Source organism: Octopus bimaculoides, chromosome 2, assembly GCF_046866305.1.
Source record: "Octopus bimaculoides isolate indiv1 chromosome 2, ASM4686630v1, whole genome shotgun sequence".
NCBI lineage: Eukaryota > Metazoa > Mollusca > Cephalopoda > Octopoda > Octopodidae > Octopus > Octopus bimaculoides.
Window position 1 is genome coordinate 108802688 of NC_142929.1, and position 16057 is coordinate 108818744.

The window sequence follows — 16057 nt, forward strand, 5'->3', positions numbered from 1 at the left end:
GTAATTCTCTGTCTGTGTCCCCTTCTGCTTATATTACCACTACTACTATAGTGGATTTTTCAATTTAGCCTTGTCAGTTCCATTACTAATACTCAGTTTATCTCTGTTTCTCTGACTTATAACATTTAGTGAGAGAAAAAGAAAGGGAGAGAGAAAGATCTTTGTTTTCTCTGTTACTCTCTATTTTTCTCTACATCTCTCTTCTCTCTTTCTCCCTGTCTCTCTCACTTTGTATGTATGTGTGTATATATATATATATATATATATATATATATATATATATATATATGTATGTGTGTGTGTATATATATATATATATATATATATATATATATATATATAATCATCATCATCGTTTAACGTCCGCTTTCCATGGGTTGGATGACTTTACTGTGGACTGGTGAACTGGATGGCTGCACCAGGCTCCAATCTGATCTGGCAGAGTTTCTACAGTTGGATGCCCTTCCTAACGCCAACCACTCCGAGAGAGTGTCATGGGTGCTTTTACATGCCACCGGCACGAGGGCCAGTCATGCGGTACTGGCAACGGCTGTGCTCAAAATGGTGTTTTTTTACATGCCACCTGCACAGGAGCCAGTCCAGCGGCACTGGCAACAGCGTTGCTCGAATGATTTTCTAATGTGCCACTGGCACAAGTGCCAGGAAGGTGACGCTGGTAACGATCACGCTCAAATGGTGCTATTTATGTGCCACTAGCACAAAAGCCAGACAGCTGCTCTGGCAATGATCACGCTTGGACGGTGCTGTTAGTGCCCCACTGGCACAGGTGCCGGTCATCGAATATGGTTCAATTACGATTTCAATTTCACTTGCCCCAACAGGTCTTTGCAAGCAGAGTTTAGTGTCCAATGAAGGAGAAGTTGGCATGGGTGCCAGTCGTCGAATTTGGTTCGATTTTGATTTCAATTCACTTGCCTCAACAGGTCTTCGCAAGTGGAGTTTAGTGTCCACTGAAGTAAAGATACGAATAAGTGAGCTGGCTACACTTCTGGCAGAGGCCATAGATTATGCTCTCACTTGGCTTGCCGTATATGTTTATATATATATATATATATATATATATATATATATATATATATATATACACACACACACACACACACACACGCACACACACACGCACACATATATTAACATAAAAGCTTGATCTTGATGGCTTGAGATAAAAATTAGCATACTCTCATCTTGTATGAGGAATACCAAACATCTTCATGCACTACCTGCCTGATATGAAACTCAGACACTTCCATGCACCTGGCGATGGACCTGATTTACTTGGAGGGACTATTTTCAATCATGGCCTGGATCTCATCAACAAATTCATGAGTTCTTTTCTCATCAGAACGATCGGAGTGAGTTTTCTTAGCTGCTGTACCTTCGTAATCACCATTAGATTCATCCATCTCTTTCCCAGTGCTCTGTTCTGTCCTCAGATTGACACCCAAACACTCTGAATTGTTCATATTGGAGCTTCGAGTGCGAATGCAAAGCAATACAACTTGTTGCTTCCAAATTTCTGGCAGAGTGAATTATGTCATTGTGCTGTTTTTCTCACAGACAGTGCCCAACTGACCCTACTATACTGTGTTATCAACAAAATGAAAAACAAACAATGCACATGCACGAAATTAAAAATATAAAATGGTAATAATTTACCCATTGCACCCTTTATATATATATATATATATATATATATATATATATATATATATATATATATATATATATATATATATATATATATATATATATATATATATATATATATATATATATATATATATATATATATATATATATATATATATATATATATATATATATATATATATATATATATATATATATATATATATATATATATATATATATATATATATATATATATATATATATATATATATATATATATATATATATATATATATATGTGTGTGTGTGTGTCTGTCTGTCTCTATTACAATCACCTCATCTCCCTCTCTCTCACCAAATATTACCTGCAGTCCTTCATTTGGGATGCTAATCTCTGAAACTTTTTTTTCCTTCCCATTAGTTCCTATATAACTCTTCTTTTCATCATTTTAAATTTCACAGCAATTTCACCAAGCTTTCATACCCCATGTCTCTTTGACCTAAAAGCAAGCTATCATTCGGAGAGTGTGTGTGTGTGTACAGGATTCGTCTTCAATGGAGATAACAATCAAAGAAGCAGCACTAAAAATAGAACATAGTTGTATTTGTTTTCATTATTATTATTGTTGTCATCATTATTGCTGTAGCATAATATAACTGCAAATCTCAAAGTAAATCTGATGTCATTAATATTCCAGAATGTTAGAGCTAACTCTATCAATCACAGAAAGCCGATCAATAAAAACAGTATGTTGTATTTATATGGACATTATCATTTGATTAGCTCTCAAGCATTAACAAACCATTTGCACAGGGCAAATTACTATAAAGGTTAGCAATTGGGACATCTGATCTCAGTACAGAAGAATGTCTGGATTTCTTTCGGATAGTATTAATTTGTTCTTTGAGCGATAATATGCTTTGGATGTTGAAGCAGATGATTATGAATAGTATGAATTAAATTTCAACATTAGTTGATAAAAACTAATGTTAACCTTATGATTTCATGAAATAATTTGTTTGAAAAAAAAAAAAAATTATATACTATAAATACATGGAACTAGGGTCAGTATTTGTTATCACATACTATAGCCTGGATGTATGCCTCTGTGAATGAATCCTTTCAATAGCTAACATGTGTGTGTGTGTGTGTGTGTGTGTGTGTGTGTGTGTGTGTGTGTGTGTGTGTGTGATAGGCATGTGTGTACCCATCTCTAGACATTACTTGAACGATTGTGAATGAGCATCATCATCATACAAGTGCAGTTATTCATTTCCAGTCTTTCATGAAAACATGTCTAGCCAAGGGAAAATATTATCTGTCTGGAGGCAGTTATGGGTTGGCAATAGGAAAGGCTTCTAGTTGTAGAAAACCTGCTTCGACAAATTCTGTCTGACCCATGCTAATATGAAAAAGGGGATGTTAAATGGTAACAATGATTCCATTTGGAACAGATAACTTCTATATGCAGCCTTTTCTAGCTAAGTTCTTGATTTATCATTTGATATTTTTGTTTTTTAGCTGTGTTATCCTTTTCTTTATTTGTTAATTTGTAGACCAAAGAGTTTTTTTTTATCCCTTCCTACTCTAAAGTTATTGAGATAATTTAAAATGGTTAATAAAGTTAATGCGTAGTTTGAATGGCAGGTTAATGATTAGATGTAAATCATAAGAGTGTTCTTGAGGAATGCGGTTCTGAAAAAATAATATTAAACATTTCTCCCCTTCCTGTGTATCTCATGTCTGGACATGTGGCACAGGATGAGAAGGAAAAATGCAGGTGGGAGAGGTTGTCACGAAACTAAGGATAGTATCTATTCCAAGAGTAGTAAAAATAACAGACAAGGCCATATATCTGTTGTAGGCCAGTATATGTAGAGCAGTTATTATTAAAGTGTAACTGTCTGCTTTACAGTCTTGAAGCTTCTACAAACATAGAATAATTTAACAATATTAACACCTCATTTCCTCTCAGGTGTGCATTCTTATAATTCCACAATTTGATGTATAGACTGGAAATGTGACTTTTTCTCTTTCAAAACGAGAATCTGAGAAGCAAACATAATATAGTGTGTAAAGAAATGAATAATGCCAGGATACTTGAATACCATCTGGAATTTATTTGAAATCTGAGGGTATAATTTTAAAATCCAAGTGAGCACACATGCTAGCTTTAGATTAACGAATAAAATATAACAGTCTAGAATGAGAATTTAATTAAGATGGGTTTATTCTAATATTAATCCTCATTTGGCTATTTTATGCTTGTTTGTTTACTCCTGCTCTAACATTCTTTGCCATTTGTTTGTATTGTGTTCTATCAATAATGTATGAGACTGATTCTCCGTGGAGCTAGTTTGTTTGCTCATCTTTATTGATATTTCTCATTAATGTAGTCTCTTGAAAATGTCAGTTTCCCCTGATTGGTTTTAGTTAACTGTTAGATTTCTATACTGCTATTTTAATAGTGGTTGATAAACTTTGATTTAGCAAACAGTATCAAACTGAAATTACTCTCCTTTTCCGCTTACCACTTGTAGTATTGACAGTGTCTAAAAGAGCTTTCTGTTCTGATTGGTGTCTCTTTATTTCATACTTATAACCTTTAGAGTTGTAATTTAAACTCTGACATTCCCAGTCATTTGTTACTTGAGGAAAATTTATTGTAATAAACTTGCTTTTATTTCTTCATTTCTTTCAGTTGTGTCTTTTTGACTTGTTCTTTTCATGGGGCCAGACTGCATTGGGTTGACATTTTAGTCTGTTTCAAGGACCTGCCACTCATAACTGTTATATATTGTATGTTCTGAAACCACTGGTTTTCTTTTGTGGCAAGTGAGCAAAGTCCTTAATCTGAAAGATACAAGGTTTGTTTTAATGCTGGTATCATATTATCCATATATGCCATGAGGAGTTAAATGTTTTAAGTTGTTGCAGTAATGATCTAAGCAAGAAAAGTAGGATTAATGTGTAAAGGTGAGAAGGTTAAACAAAGTATTTTTCTTTTTTATTAAGGGGTCCATATTTACTTCAGATGTTTCATAGTCTTCATAAATTAAACAATTTTACTATGTTTTCATTTATTTAATTAGAAAATAAATTCCAGCAATTCATGATAATATCAAATCCTTCCACTTTTTTTTTATGCAGTCTTCTGTATTTTTTTGAGTTATTTCTCATGTCAACAATGGTTAATACCTTATTGTGTTAATACTATTTCCTGTCTTTGAATCTAATATCAAAAGCAGTATTACTATACTCCCAAACAACAAATGCCATACCTAACTGTCCTGCCAAAAATGTGGATAATTAAGAAGTGTAACTTGCTTCAATCATCTCAGTACATAAGTCATGTTTGAAAGATAAATATTGAATTAATACTATTGAATACTTAGTGGGGAGATGTGCAGATATTAAGAAGAATGTAGATGTAAATATCATTATAGCAACAAGTATGTCTAGGAAGATTTATGTAGTTAGATGTTTAGAGGTATGGTAGAGTTCAAGGTACTTCTGAAAGTATCCAAGAATAAGAAACAGCATAAAGTGTTCATAATTGCAAAGTAGTTCATGAGAACCAAGGTATTATTGACAATAAAGCAGGTTTTCAACAAAAACAGGTGTGCTGGTCTTTTTGTGACATTGCAGAAGAGGACAAAAAGGAGTGTTCATTACAAACAATGGTTAAGCAGTAATTTTGTTTGACTAGATACATGGTTACAACAGCTGAATAGTGAATTTTCTCATTCAAAAAATAGCCAATGACATAACAAAATATTTTGTAGCTAAAAGTATTGACCATATTGTTACTTATATTAATTACAAAGGACTGAAAGTTGATTGAAATTTTTTTTAGGTTAGTGACTATATTTAGCATAGTCTTTCACCTTAACCCTGTTGAATAATGATTATAAATGTGATGAGGTAAGGTTTGAAATCTAACCATTTATATCAGAGAAACAGTAATAAAAAAAATTCAGCAATAAATGACAGTGTTGTTAGTATTAAAATCATTCCAAATGTTTGCTTCATTATGAATAGTGCTTGGTATTATACATCCAGGTTATTGAACTAGACTATATACACATTTGGTTGTCTTGCTTGGAATGGAAGTACAAATGACAAGATCAGAATATCTATATACTTCTAAAACTCTGTGGTTGTTTGTTTGCTTGTGTTCTTGCTTGCATGCATGCTTGTCTGTAATTTGATACAGCCCAATTGGCACATAATGGGAAAATACTCTGAAAGTAAGGTACCCCTTAAATGTGAATACAAATGGATGAAACAAGTTTCACATAAACTGGACCACAGATTCCTGAGATATGTGGATTTTGGGGTTTGTTTCCACAAATTTAAGCAGTGAAACCTGGAGTTATTGCTGTTTACTGTGAACACCTTTATAAATAGCCAAACCAGAACATAATGAGAAAATACTCTGAAAGTAAGGTACCATCGGAATGTGAATACAATTGGAATAAAACAAGTTTTGCGTAAATCAGAGCACAGGTTCCCAAGATACATGGTCATGGGTAGTCTAGTAAGAAATTTTAATTCTTATTTAGATAAACTATGATTGAGATTGTGTTCTGCTTTTTATATCTGAAAATGTGTGCAGGCGAGCGAGCATGTGTGGTAAATGGTTTAGATGTTACTTAATGGTAAATAAATTTATCAGAAAGGCTTTGACACTTTAATGATATTCCGTTGCCAGTGCCCCTGGACTGGCTTGTGCGGGTGGCACATAAAAGACACCATTTCGAGCGTGGCCGTTTTCGTGCGGGTGACACGTAAAAGCACCCACTACACTCTCTGAGTGGTTGGCGTTAGGAAGGGCATCCAGCTGTAGAAACTCTGCCAAATTAGATTGGAGCCTGGTGTTGCCATCCGGTTTCACCAGTCCTCAGTCAAATCGTCCAACCCATGCTAGCATGGAAAGCGGACGTTAAACGATGATGATGATGATGATGTTCAAAGAAAGATTCCATCAACACTTAATTTAAAAGATACAATGGGTGGTGCTGAATTTAGAAGTGACTTCTTCGAAAGGTTTAGGATTCTTAGGTTCAATAAGTTGGTTTTTTTCTGAATACAGGAATATCTTTCAAAGGATTAACACTAAAAGATTTTGATTAATTTTTGAGTATTAGTGTTATTTATTTATTTATTGTAAACTTGTAAACATATCAATCTTTACAGGCAAGAAAACTCTAGTCAAATTGAATTGGGAAAAGGTTACAAAAGATCCTTAACATTCTGAATCCAGCTGAATTTCTCTCAAATGAACACTATGTTTTTAAAATATTTAATTCTTTTATTTATATTTACAACTGTTTTCTTTTGTCTAGATTAGGATAATGTAGACTCTATTTTGTAAACCTAGTGAAGTTTTTCATTTTTGCAGATAGCAATAGAAAGCCTTTCTTTAACAGTATCAAAAGGCTTTAAAGCTATCAAGAAATCTTTGAGTATTTACATCTACAGCAGAGTACTGTATTTTCTCAGTAATCCACAAAGGCACCCTATTAAATCAAAGTTGGCTGTGACCATCCTTCTCATGTGTAGTAACTATCCTATTTACCAATTAGCTAAGAATGAATTTTTCTTTTGCTCTTATCTTTTGCCTTTCTTTCAAATGCCTGTACCATGATAAAACATCACTGATTCTCTTACCAGTTTACTAATCACTATCTTCCTGTTTGATTCTGATGCCAGATAGTAACTGCAGATTTTACTTCCTGCTTAGATTTAACATAACTCACACAGAGCACTATTTACTTCCATGAAAGACTGTCTGAATTGATAGTATTACCTGTGCTTACTCTTAATAACAGAATAATAAGGCTTGCAGTAATGGTTCAGATCTTGTGCTTAGCAGTCTAGTATCTAAATTCACATTACAATTTTACCACAATATTCCAAGCATGTGTTAATATAACATCTTGGTTGTATTTGGGTGTTTTATTCACTTGGAAATTTTCACAATGCAAGTCATAGTTTAGAGACTAAACAGTTATATCTGCATTTCATTTTCTTAATTTAAATATATTTCTTATATTCTACACAGTTGTACTCGCATTGGGAATCTATGATTACCTACATGCCTGTATGCCTGCTTACATCTGCATTTCATGGTGGCATGAGTTGGATTGGCCACCATGGTCTGCATCATTTCTTATTGGGAGCCATTGCTCTCATAGACTGGTGCTTGTATGTGCACCACTTGACTTGATTTCTACAGCTGGATGCCCTTTCTGCCAACCATTTTACAGAGTATACTGGTCATATTTTTCATATCGCCAGCACTTGAAAGGTATTCCCACTCACCAATTACACACACACACACACACACACACACACACACACACACACACACACACACACACACACACACACACACACACACACACACACACACACACACACACACACACACACACACACACACACACACACACACACACACACACACACACACACACACACACACACACACACACATGATTGGTGGGGAAAATTAAAACAAACACAAATATAAATTAGTCCCTATATACGTTTCACCACTGGAGCTATTTGGAACTCAGCATTGGATGTTCCAAGTGTATTTGTATGCCTAACTGCAATGGCTCGTCAAGGCAAGACTTTATTGCATTCTGTTACAGAGATCTAAAATCTGATGTGTGTGTGTGTGTGTGTATCTAATGTCACATGAAATCTTAAAGTCAGTGTTTAATTCTGGATTTAGTAGCATTAAGCAAATAGAATTCAAATTTTCTTTTCATTTTGAGAAACATATATTCTTAGACGATTTGCTACCTATTTTCTTACATATTAGTGAACTTATAATACATAAGCTAGCAATTCAATACTCTAGCCGCATGGCCAATTTCCTTTTCTGCACAAACATGCATATACAAATCTTTATATTAATAGCTGAAGTTTTTTTATGTCAACTAAGTGATAGACATATGTAAACAAACATAATATGAATTGAAAGATAGTATATCCAACAAGAGAAATTATACCACATACATACCAACATTTACTTTGTGGATATGTTTGAAAAACAGGGTTGGCTGAAGGCACCAACAACTTAGTTGCTTGGAATCTTGTATTTGGAATCCTCAATGTAAAAGACAAAAATTAGCATTATGAATAGAATAAATACTTTTTTTTTCCCCTATATTCAATAAATTGTAATAAGCACTTTATTCCTAGATTTACAAGTTTTACTCCTTGTGAAACTTTAGGAAAAAATATTTGTTAGAGCACTGAATTCATCTTGCTTGAGGCATCAGTAACTCTAATGCTGGTCCTATGGAGGAAACATCACATTAACCTCAGGTCAGCTACAATCAAACAGATTAATGATTAAAGGCCTCTCAGCTATGATCATTCTTATCTTTTTACTTGAAGCTTAATGTGTATAGGACTACATATTTAATGTTCTGTTCCCACTTCTTTTAAAGCAGTCAAATTTGAGGGGGATTTGGCTGCTATTTGTAGAAGGTTAAGTGACAATATAGAAGCTATCTCTTCTATCATCACTTCTACCGGTTACCCTCCTACTTGAAGTGGTAGGGGGAGTGTTAGATGCATCAAATGAAAATAAGTGATTATAATGTAAACTTTAACAGAAGCCATTATACTTGATCAAAAAGACTTAGAGAAGATGAAACTGTATAGTAGGCTGGCCATGGATTGTAACATGCTTGTACATTCTGTATAATGGTGGACGGTTTTTCTTTGGATCATTTTTCATTGCAAACATAGGTGGGACCATTAGTAAGAAGTTGAAGTGTGATACTGCCACATGAAATTGTATATACTATATAAATGATATGAAGCTTAAAATAAAACAATAGACAATTGTGACAAATGTCAGAAATAGTTTATAAGAAAAATATAAAGTAGGCTAAAATGGGAAATTGTTTCAGTTTGTAAAATCCCATAAGCATTTCATATCATTGTTCATTTGTTTTAATTCCCTTTTAAGAGCTTCTTTGTGAATGATCTAAACGTCTATACTCAAAATATTTACAATGAGAAACAGTGAGATTTAGTGACAACTGTTTCTACTGGTATAAAGATAGAATTTGGCCCAAAGAAACTATTCCTGCAAGAAGTGAACCTCTGTCTTTCCTGTTCCACCCAATGAATGCTACAAACACTTATGTATCGATCAAAATATATCACACAAAGATGCTGTGAGTAAAGAGTAACCAAAGGATAACCAAGGCAAAGAGTAACCAAGGATATCGATACAAGTCTAATAAAAGATATTGTAATTAGAGGTTTCCTTTTACTACTGGTCAATATTTCATTTTTAGTTCCAGTACTGATACCAACATTTCGGATACTCAACTGGTCCACTGAGGAAATCTGCTCTATAGACATTATAACCTACAAAATCCTGACATCAATTGCAAACATCCACAAAAGCGGTGATATTGACAGACTCTATCTAAAAAAGAAAAGGGGGTGGAAAAGACCTAAGTTTAGTGCAGAGAGCCTTTGAGTGCTGTATGATATTGTTCAAATAGTGTCTTCTAAACAACAGCAACAAAAATAATTGCATCAAGAAACAAAGTGAATAATATCTGGCAGATTGGTTGTAAAGACCTTGAGAAACACTCACATCCTCATAACCTCCCATGTAAACTCAGAACAATAGGACTAGCATATTTCAGCAGAAATTCGGAAGAGAAACACTGTCAACCACTAAAAAAATTGGTGCATGGGTATGTTTCCCATAAGCTTGAGGGGAATGATAATATTGATTTCAAATGTTCACACACAGCCAGTAATTTGGGAGGAGGGATAAGTTGATTACATCAACCCCAGTGCTCCACAGTTACTTATTTTATTGACCCCCAAAAGGATGAAAGTCAAAGTCAACCTTGCTGGAATTTGAACACAGAATATAAAGATGGATGAAATGCAGAAGAGGATGATAATATTGGTTTCAAATTTTGGCATAAGGACAGCAATTTCAGGGGAGGAGATAAGTCAATTACATCAATCCCAGCATCAACTGGTACTTATTTTATCGACCCTGAAAGGATGAAAAGCAAAGTAGACCTCAGTGCGGTTTGAACTCAGGAGGATGATAATATAAACATGAAGTATAACCTCTCTTGGACATTGCATCAGAGCTTGAAGGTTATGCTTTACAATCTAAGAACAGGAGATAGCTACAAAATATCTAATGAACAAATGAGATAATGAAACTTTTAAACATAGAGCTTCATGTTACAATTGTAAATGTCAACTATGCAACTTTTCTGTGGAAGATAAAACTCATGCAATCAGCAGCTGCCCAAAAATGTCATTGAGGTAATATTTGCCATTACAAGATGATGCTATTGCTGAAACAATATACAATGCCAACTGCAGGAATCTCTACCCTTGGGTAAATATTAACAGCACATGTATCCATATCAACACAAAGAACATTCCCATCTACTCTGCTACCAGGTGCAAACACTAGTCACCCAATATAGCTATTTGCAAACAAAAGTCAGGTTTTGTCATAGTGGTTAGCTGCGCTGTAGATGTAAACATTTCTTCTAGAATCAGTGAGAAGGAGAATATCTATGAGAATTGTCTCAAAACCTATGGTGTTTCTACTCAGATTACAAATGCACCTTTATCCCAATAATTATTGGTTCACTTGATTATGTTAGTAAATGTCTTAAGTGATAATCTGGAAAAGTTAGGATTTTAAGGCAAAGAAAGATACTGGCTAACAAGCACTTTACAAATGTAGTATGCGAGTGGAGCCAAAAAAATTTAGAAGACTTTCCTAAACTTCAATCTGTAGTACTTATCATTGTTGTTATCAAAATATAAGCAATGGAATTTTGTTTCTTTGTGAGAATTTCTTCATTTTAGGAATAATTGTAATAAATAGAAAAGAAAAGGAAATATCATGATCATTGTCATCATCATCGTTTTTCTAATGTCTACTTTTCCACACTTGCTTGGATTAAATGGATGCCCTTCTTGTCACCAACCCTTTCTCTTTTCCAAGTAAGTTAATATTTCCCCATGGCCAGGATTATTTTCACAGAAGATTGGAAATGAGTGACACTGTTTGTATGACACTAACACTCATTCGACATCAATCACACAATGACAAGACAACAAAATACTAAAATACAAGAAAATCACACGCATGCATGAGTACACACATGCGTACACACACACACGCACACACAGTGGGCTTCTTTCAGTTTCTGTTCACCAGATCCACTCACAAGGCTTTGGTTGGCCTGCAGCTATCTCAGAAGACATCCATGATGCCCCACAGTGGTATCAAACTCATTGTCATGTGGTGGGGAAGTAAACTCCCAACTCCACAGGAAGGTCTTTATGTATGTGCATGTATGTTTGTGTGTGTATTATACACACATACACACCTAGATTTATATAGGTGTGTATGTTGAAGAATATGTTGATAGATGGGGTGTGAGTGATTAATATAATGTAAGAACTAAAAATTATATTTGATTTAAATTATAATTTGGTAAAAAGGATGATAATTCTGGACATATTTCATTATTATTAAACTTCCTCAGCAAAGAATAGTCTTATTTTACTTATCAGATCTAAGGTGACGTGGGAGAATAATAACGATTTTCATTTAATTAACATTCATTGAAGTGGCAACATAAAATAGTGACGGGTGTAATTTAAATTAAAAGTTATTTATTTATTTTTGTTTCACTACATTTTGTGTGCCAGTTCACACTTAGCTATGTGTATATACTAACTTTTTTGTTTTGTGAATTCTCAGTACATTAAAGAGTTCTCAGTACATTAAAGGAGTATTTCAGATATAATGTTCATCCAATATAAATCATGTTATTTTTAAATTGGTTAGTTTCACTTGACTTAACAGCCTCCCTCAACAACCATTTCTGATTTGTTTCATCTTGTTTAAGAAGGTTTATAAGATTTTTGTTTCAGTTTTTTTTAAAAAATAATTGTGTGAATGTTTTCTTGATTGTGACTGATGAAATTCTAACATTATATATTGCTGAATTTGTCTTTATTTATCATCATTTTCTAAATACAAAGATGGTGTATTGCCAGGATCAGTAGAACATCTAATGAAATGCCTAGTGGTATTTCTTTCTGTTTTTTATATTCTGAGTTCAAATCCTGTTGAGTTCAACTTTGACTTTCATCTTTTCAGGGTCATTAAAATAAAGTACCAGTCAAGTACTGGGGTTAATGCAATTGACTAACCCTACCCACTTCACCAATTGCTGACCTTGTGTCTATGTTAGAAACAACTATTTTCTCTCTCTCTCTTTTTTTTTTTTTTTTTTTTTCAAATTATGGTTTAAAATATTCAGTTTTAGATATTTCTGTTATGCTAATAGATTAAGAAACTATTAAATAATTTAACAAAGCAAAACAATTTCAGTAACAAATAATTTATCTTATTCAAATACTCATTTGCATATGAAGTGAAACAATCCCAACCACAATTTTAAATTAATTAAAATTATGTTTAAAAAATAACAAAACAAAAAACACTATAGAGAAAAGTAAAATATTCAAAATTATACTATCTTTTTGCAACATATATTGGTTTCAGGCTGGTAGTGATGGACCCAACTTTCGTCCATAGTAATGAAACGAGCAAGAAAATTCTCTTCATCAGCTTCAAACAGTTCCAGATTGCTCGTGGACAAAGCACACCTGGTGTGTTTCTGTTCAGGAGCCAAAAAGCGAGGGACCCACCTTGCAGAAACCTTTGAGAACCCAAGTTCTTTTGTCACAATGTTGTCTGCTTTTTCAGTTGAGATGCCCAGTCTCTCGGCTATCTGACAACATGATATTCGGCGATCTTGCATTATCATATCAAGAGCAAGGTCAAGGTTGTCCTTGGTGGTTGCGGTTGGAGGTCTCCCTGGTCTTGGATCATCTTCCACACTCTCCCTGCCATACTTGAATTCATTTATTCAGCATTTGACTGTTGCATATGAAGGAGCATTGTCTGTTAAGGTTCTCATCATATCTTCGTGGATTTCTGATGGAGTAATGCCTTTCAAATGAAAGTACTTTATGACAGCACGATACTCAGTTTTCTCCATTTTCCTTGTAAATTCGAAGCTTGTTTATTCAAAAATCTGCAGCAAAAAAAATAAAAATATCAGAATCATGAAAATGAGCAAGAATACTTGGAAAAGACTGTACTTACCAGAAAAAATTGTTTCAACTATATAGCAGCCCCGATTCTCGGTTAGGCTCAAAACTTTTCAGATACCCCTCGTATATATTATATATTATATATATATATATATATATATATATATATATACAGAGAGAGAGAGATATGTTACAATGTACTTTTTGTTTCCTATCCTCCATGAGAACATGTCCAACCAGGGAAAACTATTAACTTGTTGGTAACAGGAAGGGTTTCAAACCATGTAAAATGGCCTCAATAAATTCTGTCTAACCCATACATGCATGAAAGAGTGGACATTAAAATGATGATGATGTAGTTAGGTCATGAATTTACAAAAATATACATATTGTCCATTGCTTTATCTCAGAGTTAAAAGTTTGAAGAATATGTTTAAATAAATCTTATGTCCTCTAAATATATTTCCAAACCATTCGCCAGAGATCTGATAATTTCATCATGTTTCTGCAATCTAATTTTATTCTCTCTGTCAGCAGGAAGTAGGCTGCTCACTCTATAAACAGTTCATTTCTCTAAAAGCTTTCTTATGGTTTCTTCTTGATTGCTAATTGCTTCAATGAGATAGCCTGATATTTCTTGCTGTTTGTTCTGAGATCTGTGGTTGTTTCATACAAATTATTTCATTTATTTAATTTACATTTTATTATCATTCATGACATTAATTTTCACTCCCCCTCCCCAATTCAAAGCATGATTCCAATACAGTATTACATGTCGACTGGTCAAATGTAAGCAATTCTGTAGTTATGAAATTAAATTGCAATTTACTGGATGCTATGTACTAATTTTGTATGTGTATACATACACACCTGGGCAAGTGTCTCTGCTATAGACCCAGGCTGACCAATGCCTTGTGAGTGAATCTGGTTGATTAAAACTGAAAGAAGTCGATTGTGTGTGTGTGTGTGTATGTGTGTAAAGAACACAAGTGAGGTTCAAAATTCACAACAGCTGTTTTGGCAGCATTTTATTGATGCATTCTTAGATTGCATCAGGGCAAAAAACCATTCTCAGGTAAAATTTAAATATACAAACAGGTAAGACAGAAGTAGGTGACCAGTTTGCCAACAACCAAGTTAAAACAAGTGAACTTTTGAGAATGTACTGTAGAATTTATCAGGAAATTGAGTCAGATAGATAGAGGGCAATTAGTTCAAAACTTTTTATTTTCAAGTTGCTATCTTAATTAGTTTATATCTAGTGGTCAAGGATCATTCATGGTCATATAAAATAAAAATTTTAAAAATGTCTATTCAAGAAATCATGCAGATAAGACACCATACCAAAAGGTTAAGGAGGCATGGATTGTCGCCAATCCTCCTATCCTACAACACACTCTTACTCTTATGCATATCACATACTTAGATATATTCACTCAGTCATATATCCATACACACACACACATACAGACATACATTAGTGTGTATATTCACACACATATGTATATCAGTATACACTAACATGCACACACATTTATATGCACCCACATATAAACATACACACACACACACACACGCATACACCTATACTTTGTATGTGTGTGTATATATACACACACACATATATATAAAACAAATGATAGAAATCGAAAATGTAATGCATGGGAAACTTTATTGCTCACAATGATCATTTCAACACATCCTGCATCGATCCAAAATGGGTGGAAAACTATACAACTAGTTGTGGTGCAGAAGCATCTTCTCAGGTGATGTAATAAAAGATATCTTCACTCAGATTTAATACATCATGTTGTTAGTGACTGTAGATTTAAGCCATTGGGCAGGAATGGCAAGGGACAGATTCATTTATATACATATATATATATATATATATATATATACATATATGTATAAATGTACATATATATATACATATATACATATATGTATAAATGTACATATATGTATATACACTGCTTGCGAAGACCTGTTGAGGCAAGTGAATTTGAAATCTGAAATCGAAATTGAACCGAATCCGACTACTAGCACCCATGCCAACCTCTCCTTCATTGGACACTAAACTCTGCTTGTGAAGACGTGTTGGGGCAAGTGAAATCAAAATCGTAATTGAACCATATTCGATTACTGGCACCTGCGCCAGTGGAGCACTAACAGCACTGTCCCAGCGTGTTCATTGCCAGAGCAGCTGTCAGGCTTCCATGCTAGTGGCCTGTAAATCGT

General features: G+C 33.9%; 1 protein-coding gene and 1 pseudogene across 12 annotated transcripts in view; one reads left to right on the forward strand and one right to left on the reverse strand.

Moving 5' to 3' along the window:
• Positions 1 to 16057, forward strand: part of LOC106882671 (inositol 1,4,5-trisphosphate-gated calcium channel ITPR1) — a 312035-nt gene that overhangs the window by 72257 nt on the left and 223721 nt on the right. The window lies entirely within an intron of this gene.
• LOC149137189 (protein GVQW3-like) lies at positions 13083 to 13778 on the reverse strand (annotated as a pseudogene).